Below are 26,128 nucleotides of genomic sequence, written 5' to 3'. Positions count from 1 at the left end.
TTATAGCTCCCATATGGCATGTATCTCAAGTTCTGTGCGAGAGATACATCAGACTCATCCACTGTAACTCTGTGAGAATGGTCAATAATTTGCCCAACTCCTTCAAACAAGAAGTTGTGTTACTATTCCACCTGATCCCCTTGACGATGGGAATGGTACAGTGGCACTTGCAACATGGTTCAGAATTTTCTTCTGAAAAATATGGAGGCCAAAGGCAGCTTTTCAGCCAAGAAATGACTCCAGATCTCCTTTTATAGCATATACAAAATAAACAGATTATTGTTCCAAGCAAATTCAAATTATGCTGTAAAGTAGCCAAAATACATGAGCAGGACTGACCATAATCATAAACGCACACACCATTTTCAGAAGTGGTTTGCCATTGCCTTCTTCCTAGGCCTGAGAGAGTGTGACTGTCCTAAAGTCACCCAGCTGGCATATGTGTATGTATACATATACAATAACTTAATTCCTTGCTTGCAAATACTGCATAGGAAAGTTTGCTGTATATGAAGATCTGCGCTCTCCCAATCTCAAACACCATCACTAGTTTCCTCCCAATAAGACATGCAACTGATTTTTCCCCAGAATCTACAAAACCAACAAAAGTTCTTTCTTCATCATTTCTGTTGCTCTAACACGCCATACAAACTTGCTCCTTGCATGTGGTTGTTTAGTATCATGGTAGAATATTATTTTTTTGTAATAAATATGAACTAAATATCCACAATATTTTTGTGTTATAAACATATACATGCAGTGCAGTACGGATGTGGATGGTGCTGGAATGACAAGGAATTCTGCATGTGGCTGACTTAAGTCCAGGAACACAGTGTCCCTGATGTCTTTTGATTGCATTTTACTGTCTTTTTTGCCATTGCTACACCATTAATGGAAATTTATTTAGAAATGCTACCCTCTACTCACTGCTACTCATTGATCTTGGGTCCTTTCATATAATCTAGCTATAGTCATATCTTCCTGCTGCAGACGTTTATCATGCGATATTGTGTGAATCCATTTTCACACCACTTGCTCTTGAATCATATCTGCTTAGGAGTCTCCCTGTTTACATGATTTAGTTAATTGCTTAAGTCCTTTAACCTAGGCATCTCTAGTTTCATTTAATTCTTGTGTTCTATGTCCAGATGTGAACTGTTTCATCACAACATTTCTGCCTGGAGGGAAATTTATGCAAAATGTTAGTACCTTTTTCTCCTGGTTAATCTGGGAGAAAAAAAAAAAGTACTGGAGTTCCCAAGCAACCGTGTAGCCATTCCAGTAGCATCTACCTTGTTCAGTTTCATAGCAATTTCATAGAACATGATTGGGAATAGCAGAGAGCAAGTACAAGCTCCACTGGTGCTTATGATGAACTTAGATGAAAGATGAAAAGACATCCAGCTGCTGATGTGCCCAAAGGCAAAAAGAAAGTTTAATACTGCAAAGATATGTATGCTGTTGGTACATGGAATTTCAGAATCATGAACCAAGGCAAACATGATGCTGTCAGAGCAGAGATGTCAAGAGTGAGCATTGACATTCTGTAAATCAATGACTTGAAATGGACTGGAATGTTCACTTCACTTCAGAGAAGCATCACATCTTCTACTCTGGACAAGAAAATCATAGAAGAAATGGAGTAGTCATCAGTATTAACAAAAGGGTGTCAAAGTCAGTGCTCAGATACAATCCAAAAATGATACAACAGTCTCAATCCAGTCCAAAGCAAACCAGTCAGTATTATGGTGATCCAAGTTTATGCTCCAACCAGAAATGCAGAGGAAGCAAAAGTTAAATAGTTCTATGATAATACACCACACACAAGTACAACATCATACTAATTATACAATTACAATTGAACAATTATACAAGATTGGAATGCTAAAGTTAGTAAAGTATTATCTGGAATAATAGGAAATGTTGGCATCAGCATACAGAATGAAGCACTGAAACAGTCTAATAGAGTTCTGCCACGAATATTCAGTGTGTTTAGGAAATACCATCTTCCAAAAACCATCTTGCAAAATAACACTTTGAAGAAAACAAAACCATCAGATTAACAAGATACAATCTCAGCAATATTCCATCCGATTACAAGGTAAAAGTAAAGAACAGATTTAATGGATTATATCTGATCAACAGAACTCTGCGCTAAAATTGGTGACATCAAAGATGAAGCAAAGAAAAATTTCTTGAAATGCAAAAAACAAAAGAAGGCTAAATGGCTGTCTGCTGACACATTGAAAATAGCTGAAGAAAGGCAACAAAGGCAGAAGACAATTTGCCCAACTAAATGCTGAGTTCCAGGGAAGAGCAGAAGAGACAAGGAGTTATATCTAAATAAGCAATGCAAAGAAACTGAGAATAACACTTGGAATGGGAAGGACAAGTGATTTCTTTAAGCAAATTGGAACCTTTCATGCAAAGACAAAGATCTACTAGAAAAAGGAGATACAAAGAAAAAAATGAGGTGACTATACAGTAAAGATCCCAAAATCAATCTTTATGAAGGTTTCATCACTGAACTAGAGCCAGTCATTCTGGAAAGTGAAGTTAAATGGGCCCTAGAAAATATTGTTAACAACAACCTGCAGGCGTTGATGAAACACCAGCAGAACTGTTTTAAATCTTTAAAGAAGATGCAGTTATTTTATAAAACTTTCAGTTTATAAACAAATATAGAAAACAAAACAGTGCCCAAGGGACTGAAAAAGATCCATTTATATTGCAAAATGAAAAAGAGGAATGGTAAGCAGAGCTCAGACTGGTGAACAATTGCACTCATCTCAAGGGCTTTTAGAGACTTTGTAATTCAGACTTAATACATAGAGCGAGAATTGCAGAAATACAAACTGGATTCAGAAGAGTCAGGGTTACCTGTGATGGAACGTAATAGTGACCTTGGGAGATGGGGGGTGGGGGGGAAGATTGCTGCCTAGGGAACAATCAGATAAAAGAGAAAAGAGTCCACAACAGAGTAACGGCCAGTTCAAGAAACTTAGGAAGGTCCTGCCTAAGAGGAGATAAATAGGGAGAGTGGGAGATTTGTATTTTGAGCCTTGCAAGATTCTGTTAATGTAGCCTTACAACAAAGTAGAATTAGCTCATCTAGTCATGTTTCCTGTCTGGTTTACCTGGGAGGTCTGACAGGGTTACCTGAGATCACATTGCTAACATCCAATGGATAACATAAAAGGTATGGGAGCTCCCCCAAAAATTCTACTTTTGCTTTCTACAACAACTTTTATCTGTGTAGACCACAACGAATTGTGGATAGCCCTTAAAGGCATGGGTGTTGTGGGCTACCTCATATGCCTACTAGATAATTTGTATCGTGATCAGGAACCAACAGGAGCAGTTAGAATGGAAGATGGAGCTACTATAATGGTTCAAAATTGGGAAAGGGGTGCACCAAAGATTGTAAATTCTCATCTTATTTATTTAACTTATATGCAGAATATATAATGAGAAATGTTGGACTAGAAGAAAGTGCCTGCCCTCTGGAACAAAGTCCCCCCCAAGATTTGTGTGGTTCCCACCCTTGTGACATTTAGGAAACTGTTAAAAACTTGGTTGTTCTCAAGGCCTTTGGGATGGGGGCGGGCGGCTTTTCATTACATTTATCATGTCTGCTGAATGGCCCAATGTATTGTTTTCTGGTTGGCCAAGTTTCTTTTTTTACTTGTATCTCTGTATGCTGCTTTTCTTTTTTATTTGTAAGCCACCCAGAATATTGTTTTCTGCCTGATACTTAACATAGTAGTCTATATCAAGGAACCACCAAGGAGAAAACCAGACTCTCACCAGCATTGGCAGGGCAAGCTACTGTATATAAACAAGGACCAAACCCCCCACTCATTAGCACAGATGATATTACCTAGTTGGATAATAAAATGTCTGCAAGCAAACAACCAAGTTCAGAGAGCACCAAGTACTCCAGAGTTCAACCCTGAGCTACAGATATTCTCTTCTATAGCTAGATCTTATTGAAACAGAAAAGATAGTTGAAATAGGCAAACATATCTATCAGCTTTTGAAAAATCCCAATGAGAACTGGTATTCTATTTTCACTTATTATTTATTATTTCAATTTGAGGCCACCCAACTCCATAATGACTCTGGATGGTTTACAGATAAAAATTAAAATAAAACAAAATATGTCAAGAGGAAAAAAGAAGATAGCTAACCAGAACCAAGACTGATTCTTATATCCAAATGAGTAGAAAGAGACATAAATGAACACCTGTAGCAACAGGGAGAATTAGTTTCTTGTCAAATAAAAGAATCAACATAGCCGTTTATTAATTTAGTTATTTTGTTTTCACTCTTTTTAGGCTATATTTAACCTCCCCTGTCCAACTCACAAGCATCAATTAAACTATGATTGCATAATATTATTAGAATTAAAAGCAAGGTCAACCATTTAATGCTGTACACATGGAATCCTTCGCACTATCTTGCCCACAAAGTATGGGGCATCAGTGAGTAAGCCATGCCCAGACAACTTCTTTCCTACTTAGATTTCCTTTGCGGGACTGAGGTTGAATCCTTTGGCTTCTCAAGACTGGATTGTGCCCAACATATCAATGGTTGCCTTGATCTTGTCCAGGCTATCAGTATTTGGCCATATGTGGTACCTGCTGACATGCTGGAGCCCTCACAATGTCTCTTAGGGCCAGACTGCAGCACACAGATGTCCCTAGCCACGAGGATGAATGTCTGTATGGCTACAGATCAATGCCTAATTTTTGTCCACTCTGCAAGCTCTAGGGCAGCTGAACACCGGGTACTGAATTACCCTTTACTACAACAGCTGCCTTCTGCGGTTGCTTTCTGAGGAAACACTGTATATTTATTCCATTACTCAAGGTGGCAAAAAAGACAGCAGTAGGTAATCAGCTTAATTATTCTGCCATGCAATTTTATGTACAAGCAGGAAAGGGAGGGCGCATATCTGAGCTGATGCTACTTGCCAACAGACACAGGCTGTTTAAGCGGCAGTAAAATTGGTTGCTCATTAAAGTGCCAGGTAGTTTTTATAAGATAATTATTAACCTTAACAAAGTTATTAGAAGTGAAGCAGCTATGGGGAGAGTGGTGAAATGTGAGTTATTTTTCTGCGTAAACAAAATCTGTACTTAATTTTCTCAACCACTCCTTTGCATCTTCTTCCTTCCTTCCTTGTCTCATAATCATATCATCCTGCTACTTGTGTTGGCATAGATTGTATGCCAGACCATCATTTGATTCTTATTTGTCCAATAATGAAATTTACCCACATTATATGTGATTTTTAACCTCATCTTCTATTTTTTTCCCCATCTCATCTCAGTTTTGTGCCATCTGCAGAATGCCATTTTTACAGGCATGATATCCAGTTTTCATTTCATCTACCACGGCAAACCTATATTGGACCAATCAGTGATCCTGCTTAATTCCAATATATACATTTTTCCTTTCTAAAACAGTTATGCATCACATTATCCAATCATCCTTCTGAATAAAATCAATAGGACATTCCTTCAAACTGAATGCAAATCTTGTTGCAGCTTTCCAGGGCTATGATGCTGTGAGTAAAAGTAGTCACTGGCATCATCTGTTCCATGTATTTATAATAACTGTATATATTGTACACTAATTATTGCATATCTAGTGTTCAGTTTGGTGTAGTGATTAAGGTACCAGGCTAGAAACCAGGAGATGTGAGTTCTAGTCCTGCCTTAGAGACAAAGCCAGCTGGGTGACCTTGGGCCAGTCACTCTCTCTCAGCTCTAGGAATAAGAAGGCAATGGCAAACCACTTCTGAAAAAAATTGACAAGAAAACTGCAGGGACTTCTCCAGGCAGTCAAGACTGACTTGAAGGCACACACACACAATTATTGCATAAAGATTTGCAGGCATTTACCACCAACATCTGGTGGCTTTGTTTTTACTACCCAGGTATTTGTGATAACATTGGCCAAACTCCTTCTGTGAATAGCCTTTCCTCCATGTTTCTTTCCTGATTTTATATTAACTCATTTCAACAAAATTAACAGGCTAAATCAAAGTCAGCAACCTGTAGCCTATGAGATGTTCCTGAACATCAATTCCCAGTTGTTCCAACTAGCGTGGCCAGTATTGAAGGATGCTGAGAATTGTAGCTCTTCTACTACTTTATCTCATGCCCTTCCCATGTTGAAAGGCAAAAGTTACCATTTATCATACCGTAATCATGTTTTAAATATAGTCCATTTTTAAAAGGTTTTCTTACAGTTTTAATATCATGCAAAAATCATGTTATGGTATGATGGTGTACTAACACACAGACACACACGAAAGTTTGACAACAGTCCTAAATGGCTTCCCAGGGAGCAAGCTCCTTTGAATTCTTGCGGGAGGGAGTGTTTCCATCTGCCTTTAAAAAGGTGTTGATGCACCCCCTCCTCAAGAAACCCTCCCTGGATCCTACCGTACTAGACAATTTTCAGCCAGTCTTCCCCCTCCCCTTTTTGGGGAAGGTGGTTGAGAAAGTGGTGGCATCACAGCTCCAAAGGATTCTGGAGGAAATGGATTATCTGGACCCCTTCCAGTCAGGTTTCAGGCCCGGTTATGAATGGAAATGGCATTGGTCGCACTTATGGGTGATCTCTGGTGGGAGCAGGATGGGGGAAGTGTGACCATCCTTGCACTCCTTGATCTCTCAGTGGCTTTCGATACCGTCAACCTCTATATTTTTCTGCTGAAAATAATCTAGAAAAGGAGAAAATAATCTAGAAAACTACCTCTGCTTTAGGATAGCAGCTTGGTAGTTCCTGCTGTTACCACCTGTCTTCCAAGGGTCCCTTCACCTCTCATGCCCTGTACTACCTCACTGGCAATTTAGAGATACAAACGCAAGAAGTGAAATATTTTTAAAAATCCAACTACCTTGCCATATAGCACAGAGGTGAGTGGCTAGAAGATTTAAGCCTCCCTCCTCTACTCCTTATGGAAGATGTGCAAGATTTTTCATGACATAAACATAATCAAACTTTGTTTAAAAAATGAGATGAGATGAGATAATAAACATTTTTTCTTTAAATATTAAAATGTAAACATTCAGTGTGGGAAAAGATAAATTACAGAGCTATCCTGATCATCAGATACTGCAGCCTGCAAATTACTTTAAAAAGAAAAAAGAAATCTGTAGGGAAAGTTATACCCACTGTTGGTTCAGGAGTCCCAGGAGGAGCCAGGAATTAAACCTGGACATGCAAAAGGAACACTCTCATGAAGTATGGCATATCCCTTTATCTTGGAAATGTTGGTGAGTGTTCTGTAGAGAACACAACTGGATCTGTGAGGAGTAAGTTTTGCAGTAGATGGGAAGCAATGAATATACTTCATCATGGCTTGGAGCAGTGTGATCCTGAGCAAAGATGTGTTTGGTTGATTGTATCCAAGATGGCTGTGTAGTAGGTTGTGCACCCTTGAAGGCTTCCTTTTATATTTTTTTATCATTTAATTATTACATCCCAATTTTATTTTAGTCCAAACCCATTTTGTTAACTTCTTGGCAAATACTGTTTTACTTTTAGGGAGTTCCTAGAGAGTTTTCTCTCTTCTTTTGCCAATAATTTGGCTGTGTTTCTAACCTTAATCTTGCAACCTTGAAACTTGTCTCAAGGCCACTCTAAATGGACCCGGCTAAATGTAACAATATAGGCCTGCCCTCTCAAGGGAGAGAATAAGAGGAAGAACATTTCTAAAATCTTAAAAGGAAACAGTAAACCTTTTTTTAAAAAAGAAAAAACTGGTGTGTCTTATGATTTTTCCTTTGCAATTCTACCTTATAAAGTCTCAATTGGGAGCCCTGTTTTTGGAACATTGTGCGCTATTTGCTGCTTCATTTATGCAAGTCTTCTACTAGCATCCTACCAGAATAACTGACTGAAAATGTCAACTCATCATATGAGTTAGTGGTAGTGGCAAGAGCTTTTGGGATCAGTGAGTAGAACTGAGGACAGAGACAGAAGAAGTGGTACTCTGAACATCTCAGAAGATGGAGGTGATGATAATTGTGGTTAAGGTAAAGTCAAAGCAAGCTGCAAGCAGGAGTTTGGAGTGAGAGATCCGCTTAAGCTTTGTTAACACACAACAAGGTTCCTCCATGCAGTCAGTCCATTTGGTCAGGATGAATACCAGAAACCAGCCTCTTAATTATTTCTGTATTAAGCCTATAAAACCAGCATGCCTCTGACTCATTCGTGGCTCAACCTTACTGTCAGCTATAAGTGTCTGTTGTGGAATGTTTGCTCATGGGTTAATAAAATAGTCTTTTGTGAATTATATGCAATATTGGATTTATAAAAATGAGGCCACCCCTCTTGCTGTCCTAGGGAGTACAGATTAAACCAAAATCAACAAAGTACAGATTGACAAAGCTTGCACGTGTGGGAAAGGAGATTGATAGCCGTGATTTTTCATCTGGCTTGGGCCCTTGGAAGCCCTACCCTACCCTACCACACCCCACATCCCACTCACATCTCACAACTTTGACTCTTACTGCTTTTGAGGCAATAGCTGCCTCCTCTAGTAATAACTCGACAGTAATCACCAGGTAGCCTCTACTTATCCTCCTCCTGGGCTTAATGTCCTGCAATGTTCCATTTCCAAAAACACTTTGGTATACTTTCATCATTTTACTATAATTTGTTTTCTATTATTATCATTATTATTTGTAGTAGTAGCAGGATTAATATTAGCATCCACACTGTGTCATAGCAATGCTTGTTTCTCAAGAAAAATCTAATGAAGACAGGTTTTTCTTGGCTGTAATTAGTTAAAATTATTTTACCACTTTTGGCAAGCTTTTGTCCAACAATTTGTGTTGTTTTCTAAATCAGTAAAAATTTATATTAACACCTTAATTGGGGAGAGGTTGTTCACTTCTCATGAAAGTCTGGGAAATTGGAGGGCATGTCATTGCAGTGATTTACATCATTTATGCAATGTCATTTACAACATTTGTATCATTATGCAAATTGAAATGAGTCTTCTGGGGCGGGAGGGTAGGAATGACTGCCCAGAGCATCTCAAAGGTGCCTGGATGGGGGAATAGAGTTCCTCAGTGAGACTGCCAGGCTTCAAGACAAGAGTGGAGAGAAAGGCTGCATCAGTAGAAGTGTATTCTGTTGCAAAATCAAGATCTCTACTGATAGATCCTCTCTATTCTGTGCTGGACAAACTTAACCTAGAATATTGCACCCAATTCTGGGCACTGCATTTTATGAAGGACACGGTCAAACCAGCATGTCTGGAGCAAAACAATCAAGATGATATCCAGGAAGGAAAAACTTACAAGAAATTATTTGCGGTATTGCATATCTTTAGCCCAAAGAAGAGAAGACTCTGGGAAGATCTGATAGCTGTCTTCAGGTATGTGAAGGCTTTCTTGTAGAAGACAAGGTGGAATTGTTCAGAGCTGTTCCTGAAGAGAGGACATTAAACAATGGGTTTAAATTATACAGAAATAGATTTTGGTTAGATATCAGGAAAAAATTCCTAGCTGTAAGATCTGTTCAGTGATGGAACAGACTGGGCTCAGGAGATGTGCAGTAGGTGTTAAAACAGAGGCTAGATGTCTATCTTACAGGGATGATGCATGGGAGGTGGACTTTCAGAGGGTTGGACTAAATCATCTCCAAGTAATCTTCCAATAGTTACATGCAATTATTCTATGATACAGGAAAGAACTTCTGCATAAAATTTAATGCCGTCTTATGTAGTCCGTAGGTCATTCCCCCTTCTTGGGAACATTGGAAGTTTCATCTGTGTTTGTAAACCTAAAACATACATCATAAGATTGTTCAAACAATTCAGATTGTTTGTTTTAGGTTTAATGGACCTTCATTTAGGAATAATGAAGAATTTCAGTTGGTTCAACTGTAAATAAGGATACAGCATTATTTAGGTCAACAGTTTCAATAAACTATCAAACAAAACAGATCCTCTATTATACTGAAAAAATTGTTCTGAATTGTCAAAGATTCTAGCCAGCTAATAATTTATATTCTACCTTTGTTTAATATAGTATGCTATCTTTGCTTGATATATCTGACCTCCTTTCTGTATCATTATAATTCAGGGTAATGCATTGATTTCACAGGTGAAGTATGGACAACCTGCTGGACCTGATTCTTAGAACCAGAACTCTAGAAATTTGATGTTGTTCTATAGGCATCACCCTTGTTTACACAAATTAATAAAACTGGTTAACTGCCTTCCTCAAACAGTGATTATTCCAATATACAGAAACGTTTATAGAAATTATTATTTCAACGACATGCTTATTGGTTTGTTGTCAGTAATTGGTATCTTATATGTCAACTACCTTGATCTTTAAACAAAGAAGCAAAGATTTTTGGTAGACGAGTACAGGCTGATTTTAGGAGAGCCAGATCAGCACACAATTCCTGCCTGATATTAACTCAGAAAATAAATGAGAACTTCTAGCAAATGTCCAAATATTAGTTACAGATTTGAAGTATGTTTTCAGTTCATTCTCAAGAGATTATGAATCTACTTTTTTATTATTGAGAAAGGGTGATTTAATTTCCTGTTTCTATAAAAACATCACAGTAAAACTGGTTAATGCTATCTGTATTACCTAAAGGGATTTGTCAGGGTTTCATCATATTTAATATGTCAGTTATTTGCATATAATTTGTTCATTTCCTATTACCCACTCACACTGGCTGATTCTAGAATGCTTTCTGTATTGTATAGAGACAGCATTTTCCTTCTTTCACTAAGTCAGGGTTGGTTAAAGTTATTCTGAAGCAATAACCATGCTTTCTTATGGGCCACTGTACAGAAAATCTATTTGTTTCAGTAAAACCAAGATTATGATTTTTCTGTTTGATAAGCATATCATTTCTGAGTTGTACCACTTTGGAGCCATTTAGTGGTTGTCCAGATTTTTGTAGACTAGATAAGGCAACTTTACAGATTGAATAAGCGGGCCATAGGAGTCAAAGTGAAAGACAGGCAGTCTAGTCCTTTTCCTATTGTTTTCAATTCTTCCCTTTATTGGGTACCATATTCAACTTCTATTGTTCAGTCAGGAAAAAGCAACATAAATGCCATTTTTTTCCTATCCAGGAAAGGACACCTTATTTAAATAGTTCTTGGATGTCAAAATTCTTAAAAGGGCCTTAAAGTACTCCATCCTCTTGAAGATTGAACTTCAAGGAACATTTGGGGCACTGTTGCCAGGAGATGGCATCATAGAAGTTCTGGAAAGTCATAGGAAGAGCTCCTTGAGAATAACTAGCCTACCAATAAGGCAGACCTTGTTCACAAATCACTTTCTGGTCCCTGAACTGCTAAAGTCTGTCTTAAGGTGGACCTGATGGGCTGGAGCATAAATGTTTTCAGTGGACCTGCAACAATGTTACTTGCATTCAATATCCTAAATGGTCCAGCTCTTTTGCTTAGAACTCTGGTACCCAAGTCTTGGACTTTAATCAGATTATGCTGCAGATTCTGTAATTGTTAGCATGCTTCACCCAGTGTTTATACTATATTATTTGAGTTTTGGACTACCTTCTGACCCCATTATTTTGGAGTATAAAGCTTTGTAATTTTCTCAGCTATTGTTCCAATTATTGTCCAGCGTTCATCATGGATCTTGCGATTTCTCTTTATATTATATGAGTTCTCTTTCTGGGGTGTCCATGTGTACATCTCAATCCATTCTTCAACTGTACACAAACCTGCTGGTTGGAAAGCTTGGTCCCTATCATTTAGGTATTAGACAAAAATGGATTATGGTTCTAGTATTTATTTCAGGAACAGCGTTGCATTAATTCATTGTTGAAAGCCTTTATTGGTAACAATTATTTGGTTTTCACATAATTTATTTTCAACTAAGGGACAGGTAGGGGGAAAATATTCTTCATTAACAGATTAAGAATTTTGATATTTTATCTGCTGCTCAAACATCTACTATATGGTTCATTTATGTCAGGCTTTTAATACAATAAGGGTCATGCTAATTATGTGTATGATTAGACAGTAGCCAAATATTTTTATAGGGCAGACATTCATGTGTTGAGTGTTGCTAGCGTAATGCACATAATGATACTCTCTGGCCTTGTAAGGATGGGATCTAGATTCTTATATACTTCCAAGTTTTGTTTTGTTTTTAAAGAGAAAATATTAATGTTAAAAAAGAAGCCCTGGGTTTTATTTATTTTTCCAAGTCTCATAAATTTATATAAAAAACTGTTGCTAAATATAAGTTTTCTCTGGAACAGAATTTGTAGACAGATTCTGCAACCCTAGTGAGGTGCTATGGGTTTTTAAAACCTGTTTATTTATACATACTCAAAATACATGCATAAAATAAACATTTTAAAGTTTTGTACTACAATTAATATCATATGCATGCATTTCTTATCGTATTATTCTAGTTAATGTCATAGAGTGCGGCTGCATTTTCTTATAGTTTAGGCTTGGTCAGTGATTGTAAATAAATATTCATTGATTGACTGACTGACTGACAGATCAAAAGATATATAACAAGATGTCAGCCGATATAAGTGCATTCACTAAGCAGATATCCTTAATGGCTGCAGACAGTAATTGACCTACATGTTTATTTAGCAGCAAGTGATCAATATACTGATTCAGCCAATAAATAAGATTGATCACTAGTCGGTTTTAAGCCACCAAGATTTAAAAAAAAAAGATTATAGTGAATTCTAGACAGAAGCCATTTGTATTCTGCATTTAAATGAAGTAACATTAACATAAGTAGTAATCTTTTTCATTTCTTTTGGCAAGATAAATAGGACATTTCAGATGGCAGATGGCTGTTCCTGCACTATATGCTGAGTTAAATCTGGGCTGATCTTCTGATTTCCATAAGCACTTCACCCTTCTTATAAACATGCCTTAGTTATTAGCCTGTCTCCAGGAAGTCTTCTTGGAGCAAGTTTTTGAAGCCAAATGAGTGGACGCTGCATGTTTATCCATAGACAAATATTTTCCTATGGCATGGCAGCAGTGCAGATCAGCCTTAATTTTAATTCAAGCAAGGTTACCTGGACAAATCTTAAGTTTTTGGAAAGTAGGCAAGAAGCAGACTTAGCTTAGCCCTGACCTGGCCTGCTGTGATTGAAGAGACATCACATTTCATTGATATTAGTTCTTGGCCAGGTAGTGGAAATAATTCCTGTGGTCTTATATAGATGGAATAAAAATATAGGTCCTAGTGTTCCTCAGTATCTGGCTTTCATTAGTGGTTCCTTTGCTATTTTTATCTGCTACATAGCACAGTGCAGGTGGCAAATTTGGAAATCCTGTTCTTTTTAGGGGGAAAAAAAAGTCTTTAGACAGGAGAAGCATTAAGTTTTTGTTTTAAACACATATGGAAATAATTCACTTTGCAACAAGGTAGCCATGCAATGTACTGTCAATTCACCATCCAACTTCTGAGTCTCTGTCTTGTTTTCAGAGGGGTATTGAAGGGATGAAAGGTAAAACTGAGACTTAGAAAGGAAAAGTAATAATAGATTATGGCTTCCTTTTCAAAACATGTTACATTTCTATCATTCAGCTCCCACGGTTCCAAGGTTTAAGAGATCTGGTCAACAAATGTTTAATGCTTTCCACAGACAGATGCACTTTGTAGCCGCAAAGAGTAATTCATCAAGCTGTTTAAGTCTAAGATGGTCACTGCTGCCGGTTGAGCTCATCAATCCTATTAAGCTGCCACAATGATTATAATGCTTTAATGTAGGAAAGGCTTTGTGCTGTCTGAAAGACTAGGTGGATTTATCCATGGCTGAAAACTGATTTATGCTTCTAATAACCCGCTGGCTTGATTTTGGAGTGGGGAATTTCTTGCCGTTGAACATGATGGAACAGCTCTTCTTAGTTGCAAAAGCAGGGAAGAGGCTTTTCATCCTGTCAAAAACCCCTAATGCCATCCTTCACTCTGATGTAGGCAGGATTCCATATTACTATCGCCTAAAGATGAACTTTGCCCCTTAGCCTTTAACATATGACATCATTGTAGGGGTATGACAAATGACTTTGAAGCAATATGTGGGTAATATAATGTTTGCACCATGCATTCGATTTCTGTTTGATATTGGAAAGGTCCACTGGTCCATCGGAGCACCTGGAAAGTTCCAGACTCAGTTCCTTGCATCTTCAGCTTAAAAAATGGAACAGTGACACTTGATGGGAATCCTCACCTCAGAATTTGCACAGCTCTTACCAATCAAAGTGCACAATATTGGTTTAGTTGCTGTGTTGTTTAAGCAGTCTTGTCGATTTTCCTATGATTCTTATAATCAGCCTAGTTGCAACAGTGATCTGAATCACAGTTTCTCTGCTATAGACTGTCAAATCATACAGTTGTGACATCACACTGACAGGGAGTTACAGATACCTATACTCCATAAGTATCAGGGCAAGTAAATTAGGCACAGGACTGTGGCATGGAGATTACATTAAAAAAAAAAAAAAAGAGACGCCTGATATAACAATGGAGAATTAAATTGCTTCCAATGTAAGAAATTAATTCAGTATTTTTGAGCCATCTCTGTATTTAAGAATTAAATCAAATCACAATTTACCAGGTCATTTAGATATAGCCAAATATTAAACAAAAACAGTTGGTACAAAGAAAATGGAAATAAAAGAGGAGGTCTACTTGTTCAGGCTTTAAAGGAACAGTACAGTAATCTGTAGGGCTGTGGTTATATCTGAATAGATTTATGACAATTCTGGAATGTGACTTCATCTAATCTGGCCTAAATTAGGATCCAGTTATTATTATTGTTAGATTGTTATCCCACCTTTTTTATATATAACTCAAGGCAGCAAATATACTTAAGACTCCTGCCTCCTATTTTCCCCACAATAACAACCCTATGAGGTGGGTTGGGCTGAGAGAGACTGTCTGGCTCAAAGGAACCCCAATGGCTTTCATGACTAAGGCAGGCCTAGAACTCACAATCTCCCGGTTTCTAGGCCAGCACCTTCACCACTACACCAAATTGGCTCTCAGTTTTAGCACTGATTACTTGTTCGAGGTGAAGTAGGAGACCAAATTCCAGCCTTCAGATGAGATTCTTTGTGCCACTGACAAAGTAATCTGGCAAAAAGACTAGGTGAAGTTTTTCAGTGTGGGTCAACATGTGGGCAATAGAAGAAACTTGTCTGCCTTTTCTTTTAGCAAATTAAGAAAGTGAACAGGCCTATTTATTAGACTTACGGTAGTATGGAGGATAAAAATATAAATGTGTTTCAGAAGTCATAAATTCAGTTGTTATTAATTCAAGACACATTCCTTTAACATTGGGATTTGTTTAGTTACTCATCACTCATCACATTTAATTACTCATTCAGACACACTGCTTTTTATATGAGTAAAGATTACAATTGAGAATAAGTCAGTAAATACTGAGATTCTCAGGAATCATCAAGCCAACTACCAAGTTGTCTTATCTGGTTACGGCATTAATTCAATCAACACTCAGCTTCTTCTTTTCTGGATATGGTCAACAGATGATGACCAAGGGACAGGGAAGACTTAGTTCATAAAATATAAGTGTATATCAATCACCATATATCATTGTGTACCCAAGTGAAAGCACCTCTAGATATTACACGGTGTGTGTGTGTGTGTGTGTGTCTGTCTGTCTGTCTGTCTGTCTCTGTGTTAGCAAAAGCTATCTGTTCAGATTAGTAGCCAGAATCTCGGCTCCAGAGGCAGACCTGCCTCAGATGAATAGTCAATTATAACTCACTCCTAGTTCATAAGAATGAGTTTGTGTTTTCATTACCCATTATATCTACTCACTCAGATATACTGCTACTATCTATAAATCAGGGAAAATAAAGCCTGCTTTTAGAATTCTTCTAAGTTTTTTAAAAAAACAATTATTCTGTTAGGGATAAGTGTTCTTTTCTTTGCTACCACCGTTCTTTAATTGAGAGCCAGGAACATTCTTTAATCTTACTCCCTCCCCCAAGGCAGCCAAGACAACTGTTCAACATGTCTCCACAGCAGTGTTTCTCAACCCTTGACAAGTTAAAGATGCTTGGACTTCAACTCCCAGAATTCCCCAGCCAGCATAGAATTGATATGAAGTCCACACATCTTCAAGTTGCCAAGGTTGAGAAACTCTGTCCTAATAGAATCCTAGACTAAGCCACTTAATCACTTGTGATTAAGATAACAAGAGACCAATCCTTCTGCTTAACAATGCCTGACAGATTCAGGGTAAAAATAATTATTGAAACATGTTTCATTTCTGCATTCATCAGATTACTCCCCCCCCCTTTTTTTTTAACCAAGAAAACATAGAATATGGACATGTTAGGTTAAATATTTGGCTAATATTGTCAGTGAAAATAAAACAAATAAAATGAAGAAATACAAAAGCTTTCATATGACTTCCTTACGGAAGTCATATAAAAGTAATTATATTTAAGTTCACTTTACATTACTGATAATCAGCCGTTCTCTCTGGTCTTTCAATTTAAAATTTGTCCACTTCTGGAGAGCTGCCATAGACACTCGTCATGATACAGACTTTTTCATGTTTGGAGAAAGCCTCGCTGATTTTTCTTCCTCCTACTGGAGCCACTGTTACATAAGAATCCTACCTACTGTACCAAACAGAAGATTTGCGTTGTTTGGATAGCAGTCAGGAATTTAGATTGAGTCAGGCCATCGGTGCATTTAACCCAATACTGACTACATAGAGCTGTCCCCAATTCTCAGTACAGTATTGTTGTATCTATACCCTGGAGCACCTTCAGTCTTCACCACTCCCGACTACCAGCCAGAAGATAAGACATGATTGTAAGCAAATGCCTAGATATATATTGGAAGAGTTAGAAATTACAAAGTTGATATTTATTTATTTATTTATTTATTTATTTATTTATTTATTTATTTATTTATAATGGCAATAATTCCCCTTGTTAAAATAAATGCTCATTTCATAATATAAGATCATATTTGTTTCAGGGTTAATGGTTCTATGTCGTGGCTCTGCTTATATGTACTGCTATGTTAGGAATGGCTGGCCTCAATGATTTTTCAACTTTTTAGTTGGCCCATATTAGAAAGTTCAAGAACTTCTCTCCTAGATGCATGGCAGCACAATCTAGAGGTTTCCAGGAATGATATCTAGGACATTTTGTATACGAAGTATCACAATATTTCACACTGAAAAGGTTTCTGTAACCTTTGCTTCCAAGGATGGAAAGATACAGTAGCTTACAAGAACATATGTACTTTCTAGGAAGATAGGGTTCTTTAAGATACTCCTGAGGTAGTAATGGACAAAGCACCTAAGAAAAATGACTTCATTTCCAAGTAATCTAGCATTCCAAAAGCTGGTCAGTTATCTTTTATGAATACATGTATAATGCATACATCTCACTCATCAACTGTTAGTCTATTCTAAGGAGAGAGAGATGGAAATATATGGAAACTTAAACTATGACTTGCCACCCCATCAGCTATAAATTGTACTTGGCTAATGGATCTACCTTTATACGTCCCTTACTAATAAATAATTTTTCTTCTGTTCCATAATTTTATCAATAATAGCTGGTGAGTTTTCAGAAACCATACAATTTTCATCTGATTTTTAAAGAAGTTGTTTGAGTGGAGTTACTTGTGTCTTGTTTCGAGACAGATGTACAATCATTTCATTGGATAAGTATAAGTTTCATCTGAAATAAGTGGTGTAACATTACATAAAAGGGGATGTTCTTGAAGACCATTTGGAAATGTCTACAGTTTCTTTATACAACTCAAAGGACGGGTCCTTAGCTTTAAAGCTTCAGCCTAGTTGAAGAGTCAGTTTGGTGTAGTGGTTAAAGCCCCAGGCTAAAAATCAGGAGACTGTGAGTTCTAGTCCCACCTTAGACACAAAACCAATTGGGTGACCTTGAGCCAGTCACCTTCTCTCAGCCCTAGGAAGAAGGCAATGGCAAAACACTTCCAAAATCTTGCCAAGAAAACTACAGGGTCTTGTACAGGCAGCCACCAGAAGCCAACATTAACTCAAAGGCACACTTACACACACACACACATTTTATGATTTTTTATATATCCAGAAATATATTGGTTCAACTGCTGAATATCAGCAGCAGCATGACAGCATGCTGTCTGCAGCTATTCTGGAGCAATGCAAAGGCCCCATATGGAAATATGCTCAATGAAATCAGTGAGCCATAGCAGTATTTAGGATTGGTTGGATCACGTGCAATTAAAATGTTGTAAATTGTGTGTGTGTGTGTGTGTGTGTGTGTGTGACATTAAATTTAGTTTTGTCCATTGCTAATGCAGAATCCAAGAAACAATGGAGCTGAGGAGAGCTGGTGTTTAAAAAAAAATTGAATAATTCTTCACAGATAGGTTTTGGTCTGCTGAAAAATTTGTTTTTGTCACAATCTTGCTGGAAATATCTGTAATGTAGACATTGGCTTCAGTTCTATTCACATTTTCCTGGAAGGAGTCCAGTTAAAGAGACCACATGTTACTTGTGAATAGACAAGCTAAAGTCATAAATGAACTTAATAATCATTCCCTTTCACCAGGGAACTCTGGAAATTGCAGTTTTGTGGGGAAATATAGTGATATTTAATGTACTTGTTAACATTGTCACTGAAGTACTATTCTCAGAACTCTTTGAGGAACAATGAAAGTCGAGCAAGTATAAAGCCAATGCTAGGTCCAAGAAGATCTTTAGATTGCAAACCTGGTCTTTAACAGGGGATGCAACCCTGTTCAGCAAAAGTAACTATGAATCTTGAACTGCAGTTTCTGGGTTTAGTAACAAGTCATTCTTGCCTAAGTTCACTTTCCATTTGATCTCCCACATCCAGTCCTCTCCAGCCTGTAGACACTCAGAGGCCCTAGAGATGTCCCACACCAAGCTCACAGGAAATTAGAAGTGGAGAGCTTTGTGGCAGTCCTCAGGATAATTCCCAGAGGGCTGAGTAGAAGTCTTGCAATATCATCTTTCTATCACCCAGGAAGATCATAGAATCACTAAAAAGCAGTGCTGACAACCTTCATATCCCCAAAGCACCCTAACAGCACTGTGGCTAAAAGTATCCATGCCACCCAAAAGATCTGGGAGCATCAGTAAAGTTGCCCTTTCCATGTCTCTCTGCCAGTATAGATTACCTATCAGAGCAATCAAGGCTGATTCCATGCTAAATCTGGGGCAACACTCAGATTAAAAAAAAAAAATCAAAATAATCTATTCAATTTAAGAAACCCTAGTGCTCCCACATTTTTTTCCAGCTTGGTTAAATAGGAAATACTGAACAGCAACCAATAGTTATCAAACTTGACTGAATCCAGTGATGATTCCTTAAGCATGGGCCTCAGCACTGCCTCCTTTTAAGTGGTAGGAAAATGCAAATATGTTTACGTTTGTTATTAGGCAAAAGGTGATTTGGTTCTATGCCCCCCCACCACTTCCTATGCATGCTTTTCAATGCATAGGAATGTCCTGCTGCCAGGCGGAAACTTTTGTACTATGCACCCATGCACACATTGTTACATAGAAAGGACTATGGGAAGCACGAGCCTGATGTTCATGAAAGGGAATAACTGTATCAGGCTGAATATATACAGCAAGCATTGTTTTTGCAGAGTAGGCTAACAGGAGTGTTTCTAATATGCACTGCCGCCAAGATTTATTGATTACTTAAGCATAATTTTGTCAAGATGGAAAAAAGAAAGCCAAACAAGCTTATAGAAACATACAAGAAGGCTCTTGCTTCAAAAGGTATCTGGCAGCAAGCTCTGAGTGAGTGTATTTTGACAAGCACAGTTGGTACATTTCTGTCTAATCTACAGGCTTTGTTAGTTCCCTCTGCACTAAATCAACCATCCAGGCATATTTCTCCTGTAAGCAGGAGAATAATTCTGGTATATACTACAGCTAGTGCTGTGTTTTGACTGCTCCACCATATTTTTGCAAAAAGGTTGTAAAGCCCAGGGTAGGGTTACAAGAAAATTCCATTGGAGAGTTGCCTCAGATTTCCTGGAACAGTGCCATTTGATCCAATATTCTCCAAGTGCATTATCACTGTGTGAAAAAAAATGTGCTGACTGTAAGCAAAATGCTATATTGAAAAAGCTCTGGTAGTAGAGAAGATTTATGAACATAAAATTGCTTGATATTGAGTCTGTCCTCTATCTACCTTTATCAGGGCTACCTCACCTATGACTTTCCAGATGTTGCCGAATTACCATTCCCAGCTGCTCCAGCCAGACGACAAGTGGTTAGAGATGCCAGGAGTGGGAGCCCAGCAACATCTGGAAGGCCATGCTTTCTTCACCACCACTTTCCCAGGCATTCAGTCACAAATGGAAATTTTTTCAGTCCTTCACAAAGAGGAAATGAACTTGGAGTTTGGCTGGCCAGTCATGTGTTCTCTCATGAGGTATGGTCCTTGATGAAAACTAGAGATGATTTTGGAAGCAGATGCCTTGAAAAGCATTGGTTCAGTGAGGCAATAGCCACTCTACCAAGGTTTTAAATGGAGTTTGGACACTTGCCTAACTGCTAGCTGATGTTTCTATTGCTTGTGCATGCAGCCCCCACTTTTCAAAGAGGCTGTTGTAGAAGCAAGAATGCTTCTTTACTTGGCTCAGTAGTACTCTACAGTATTTCCATTATGAATAAATCTATCTCATCCATAGATTCCAAGTGCTGTGTGTCTACTTACACCTACAAAGTAACCATACTGAAATATGCATTTCTAGAAAAAGCCTTACGAAAGTAAGCCCATAGACTTTGCTGAGATGAATGAAATGCCATGTTCAACTAAGAGCCTTTGGAATGCTGGAGTGCTAAAAGTAGTGATAGGTATTCTAGAGTAACAACATGAATCATGAAGATAAATGATAAGTAGTGTTAATGGTATCACAATGCAATTTCTTTCTTTATGGCTTGTTGGTTGGCAAAATATTGTGGAGAAGAGAAAGAAAATCACTCACGCACAAAGGAAAACATACGTAGTAGGCTGTGTGGATCATTCAGGGAGGTGCCTTGTAATGTACAGGACTATTGTACAAATCCCTCTCTTCAAAACATGAAAGCAGCCCTGTCTTCTTCTAGCCTTGTGCTGTGGCTTTGTAAGCTCTTCCCAGCCACACATAGTGAGACAGCCAGCAGCATACAAAGCAGCAGCATGAACCTGGAAAAGAGATGTCTAGTAGGTGCTCCTGAGCATTTTGAAGCACCCCTTTAGAAGGATTTGCACAGTCTTAATACAGAATAAAATGAAGCATTGATTCCATGCTGTAAGTTGAAGTTAAGAGTGGCTGAGGTTCACTGTAGTTAGTGCCTGGGTGGGGTCTGAAACGATGAAAATAATCTGAGGCTATAAAGCTTCAAAGTATTTCTTAAGCACAGAATATAATTGAAATATGCTCCGGCTTTTATTTCCATAAAAAATACAGGATTGAGACCTGAAGATTCGTTGCCCACTGCAATATCATAAAACAGCTTTCTCCAACTTGGTGCCTTCCAGATATGCTGAGATTATTAGTCCCAGAACTCCCAGCCAGCCAAAGACCACCATAAAACATACCACCATTTCAGAAAAACTGGTAAACTCTGAATTCCCTCCCTCTCTCTGTCTCACACACAGACACATATATGCCGCAAAACACATTAAACTCCTGCTTGCTTTGTTTGCTAGCTGTAGAAGCCATGAAATATGATAGTAGTTGATGCCCAGCACGATAGGGTTTTTATGTTGTGATGAACAGTCATCTTCTTGGAGCCGACTAGTAACCACTATCTCCTTTTGGCAGTAGTGTAACCAACAGATGGTAGCAATTTTCAAGTACTGTCAACTTCAGCAGCATTGGCATAGGTAGCTTAGAGAGAAAAGCTGAATATTCTGCTGCCAAATTTTAACATTTGAGATATTTAGTTCTCCCCTGCATAGAGATCTCAAGTTATCATGAAATTTAAAGAACAGTTTCTTCTTGGCTCTCCAGCCACATTTTCCCAGGGATCATTCTAAAACTTTTGCTTTTTTGCTTTTCATCATGCATTCACACATATCCTAGAAGATTAACATTTAATCTCCTGCTGCTTGGAATTTTAGTCCTCTTTGTAGATTGCCTGCTCCCAGGGAGAAAGCGTACCAAAAAAAGCTTCAGACCATACCTCAGCCCTGTCATCAATAATGCACAGCTTATCTTCCATCTATTTAATAGCATAGATTTGGCTACAGGATGAATATGTTCCTAGTGTTTTATTCATAGAGACTTCCTGGGTCCCCAAACCTCATTTGCAATCAGAGATTCAGGCTGTACTGAACTCCATGCTCATGGATGTCCCCATGTCAGGTGTCCACACTAACAAATGGATGAAAGTCACAAGGAGCCATGACTTTAGACAGAGGCTAGGAACTGCTTTCCATAGGCCAAGGACACCGACATTTTGTGGGAGCTGAGCAAGTTTGAACGTTTGAGAATTTTATGGGTATTCTTTGCTGAATAGGTAAGCATACCTCCAAAACTGGAACTTGGCTATAGCCATTCACCATTTTTATTTTTTAAAAAAGGAGCTGATAACTCAAACTTTGTTTTGTGTGTGTGTGTGTGTGTGTGTGTGTGTGTGTCTATCTATCTATCTATCTATCTATCTATCTATCTATCTATCTATCTATCTATCTATCTATCTATCTTAAACAATTAAAAAAAAGAGACCAGGAATTAGGCAGATTGATTCTCCCAGGCTCAGAGTTGGGAGACCCAAGTAAAGGGCAATTATCTCTTTGGAGCCTGAACTGTGCAAGTGGAAAAAAGTAGTTTCATCTAGTGGTATCTGCAGGGAGATTTAAAAACTTTTTTTTTTAAAAAAACCCTCAAGATGGTGGTTGCAGCAGGATAATTGAAGTCCCTCCTCATTGTATGTGTGTCAACATCACACACACATATAAAGGATCAGGATTCAATTTTCTGCCACAAACTGCCATCTTGACTTTTAAAAAAAAATAATCCCCCAGGGGCCATTGGTTTCATCCTTGGCAGGAAAGATGATCTGTCTCCGTGTTATCCCATCATGTGACAAAATTTCTTGAACTTTGAGCAGCACTCATTATGATGTATGAACAAGTTTAATCCAAATGCTTTTAGGTAAATATATTTTTCTAAAGAGGAATCAAAGTGTGAAGCCTAAAGAGAAAAGACACCATTTAATAGGACCATCCTTCATGGTCGCTATCACTGGCAAATTCTAAAGTATATATGAATCATAAATCACTTAACCCAAAAGGCCTTATTTACAATTAGCATACCAATTTTTTTACTACGAATACTGTAACCTCTATTTTCTAAAAGGGATTTTTTCCCCTTTATTTTCAGTTGCAAGCTATTTTCTTCACTCTGCCATTACTGTGGGTTACAATTTCATAAAAAGTTAAAGGTTACCACTTACTTCTTCTCCGGGATCACAAATGGTAAACAGCATCAATACCCCCAAATTTGTGACCTGTGTTTTCAGCAATTGCTAGGGAAAAAAATTAAATGTTTTGATGATTAGGAAAAAAAAATAGATTATAGAAAAAAATGAAAGTCATGCTGTAACCATAGATGAAGAGGTAAATTTATACTTATATGTTGTAAGGAAAATGAGAAGCTACTTCTTAATATTTTCTTTCTTTTTTTCTGCACTTTTGGCTTTCTCTTTTTCTTTCTTTCTTTTGTTCCTTCTTTTCTTTATTATAAATATTAGTTTCTGTTAGTTTTTATCTTTCTTTATTAAAATCTTAATAAAGTTATATTTAAAAAAAACAAATGAAAACATATGTTAATTGTAAATCCTTCCTTCCTTCCTCAATCTTTATTTAGACAACATATTATATCACTTACAAAATTAGGCTGAACTATGACCTTTGACTCAGCTCTATTTTAAGGTGGCTTCCTTCATATGTTGGAAGCAGGGAGCTGCCTTTTGGCTTCCTTTCTCCACTGACATCTTAGTAGTGTGCCTGTGTAAGTTACGAAAACCAGAGCAATCTACAGCACGCTTCAAGACTTTCTTTCCAATTTGAATGTATATGTCTGGTGTAGGTATCACTTGTATCTTGTATCAAGCTGTGATTGCTCACATCCGATTGGGGGCTGAATAAACCTTTTGATTCAAGATGCAAAAAGAGTGTTGGGACAAGAGGAGGAAGAGTTGGAGGAGGTCAGCTGACAGAGTTTTGATTTCAGAGCACCTTTCCCCAACCTGGCATGCATTCTGCCCGAGAATATTGGGAGTTGTCTTCCAACACATTTGGGGGTGTCAAGGTGGAAAAAGCTGCTTGAGCCAAAGGAGAAAGAATCAGTCGAATGATGTGTACATAGGTAAACTCCCCGTATACCTCTAGTTCACCCAAAAATAATTAAAGCAGTTCTCAGATTTATACAAATAAAAATAAAATCTGGGCAGGGCTCCTTACAGCAGCAATCCTATGCATATCTATGGCAATGTAAGTTGCACTGAGTTAAAAGGGCGTTACTACCAGGTGAATATGCATAGGATTCCAGCCTAAAAGGGAAAATATTTTTGTCTTTTACGTGCATGTTTTTGGAATGGAAAGGGGTTTCATTCTAAGTACAACACAACTGTGGTTTCCTCCCTTTCAACATTTAGATTTTGCTTCTTCCCTGCCAGTCATCATCATCTTTAACAGGAAAATTCAGTGAAAGAGATGACATTTGTTCAGCCCAAGTTCACTATCAATCTGCAGTAGCAACGAATGCGAATACTGACATCAGGCTTCTGAGATATCACTGTCGTTATTTTTTTCTTGAAATGAATTTCCTGCAGTGAAAAGAGAACATGTCACATCAATTGCTCCTCAGGTATTTCATTCTATGCAATACTGCTGAGTGGTATATTAATGTTTTTCTTGTGAATATGCAACAGTAAATTGGGGGGGAAAATGGAAGGAAATTGAGGAAGTGCTCAAAGGCTGCTTAGCACCCATAAATGACTGCATTGCCACTGGAAATTGCAACAATTTAAGCACACCTGGAGGTAGGAGTGGGAGAAAGCTGGGGTGCATAAAATGTTCTATGAAGAAACTATTCTGTGTACATAACAGATGGTTTCAGTTATCTGTGTCCAAACTGAATCATGCAGGTCTTGGATGTTTCATTCAAGATCTAGACCAAATGGGGATGTTTTATTTCAGAGATAGACTGAAATGCAATCATTCCAGGTCAAAGTATTGAAGTGTTCCACTCTCTTTTAGCTGCTCCGGTTGGAAATTGCCTTTTTCTTGCAACTGGGATGTTATCTTTTCAATTTTCCTGCCTGGTTATATCCCCACTTGTATTGGCTTTGGCTGGTTGACAGGATGATCCAGTGGAGTTCTAGAGAAAAGCAGCAGGTATCTAAAGAGCACGTGGCCCAGAGAAATTCATTCCAGGTCTGCTGCTGGAAAAAGATTGATTGGAGAATTTGCTACAGAAGAAGAAATTGTATCAAGAACTATTGAAATCAATGCTGTGATTGGTGCTTTTGCTGGAGTGATGGTGATCAATAGCAATCTCCACAGCCCCAATTCCATTCCATTCCATTCCACTCCACTCCATTTTACTTATTGTTATGCTTTGTTTTGTTTGATGTTTAACATTTAGTTTTGATTCAGTGGAGTGGAGTGGGTAATGGCTTGCTTGTATGGGGAAATTAATTCTTCTGGTCAGAAGTTTTACCTATGGGTCTATTAGTCTACTGTCACTGATAGCACATCTGCTTGCTAGATACATGTGCATCTTTTCTTTTGCTGTTTTAAAACTTTCTTGCCTTTAAGGCTTCTTCCCCCACCCTGGGTTAAGCCTAGATAAGTACATTATTCAAACAATACCTACCTACTCCCCCAAACTCACTGAACAAGTGATGTCTGGGAGAGCTAGGCTGGGTAGAGGGCTAGTCAGAGGGAGGGCAGTACCAGGGTTTGTTAGTCATGAAGCTTGTCAGAAGGTTTGATTTTATATCATGGCTCCTCCCCTTCAGGCAGCAGGGTTACCACCAGCTGGCATGATGGTGGGGGAGGCTGAAGAAGAGCCCAGTATTAAGAGGGGAGCTCTTC

General features: G+C 38.0%; 1 protein-coding gene across 12 annotated transcripts in view; it reads right to left on the bottom strand.

Annotated features, from left to right (window-relative positions):
- LOC112540344 (uncharacterized) overlaps nt 1-26,128 on the bottom strand; it is a 542,784-nt gene that overhangs the window by 41,225 nt on the left and 475,431 nt on the right. For 6 of the 12 annotated variants that reach the window (XR_015793965.1, XR_015793949.1, XR_003084414.2 and 3 more), the window contains one exon: nt 9,327-9,455. The exons of 1 other annotated variant lie outside the window; for it this stretch is intronic. The gene's annotated coding sequence lies outside the window, so the exon portion shown is untranslated. Of the gene's footprint in view, nt 1-9,326; nt 9,456-23,481; nt 23,554-26,128 lie in introns of all 12 variants that reach the window. 5 more of the 12 variants (XR_015793932.1, XR_015793933.1, XR_015793958.1 and 2 more) reach the window with 2 other exon arrangements.

This window comes from Python bivittatus, unplaced genomic scaffold, assembly GCF_059951505.1.
Source record: "Python bivittatus isolate LINGU-HERP-01145 unplaced genomic scaffold, Pbiv_v1 ctg000840_np1212, whole genome shotgun sequence".
In the NCBI taxonomy this organism is placed as follows: domain Eukaryota; kingdom Metazoa; phylum Chordata; class Lepidosauria; order Squamata; family Pythonidae; genus Python; species Python bivittatus.
The sequence above is the reverse complement of the archived record's forward strand: the minus strand, read 5'-3'. Positions and strand labels throughout refer to the sequence as shown.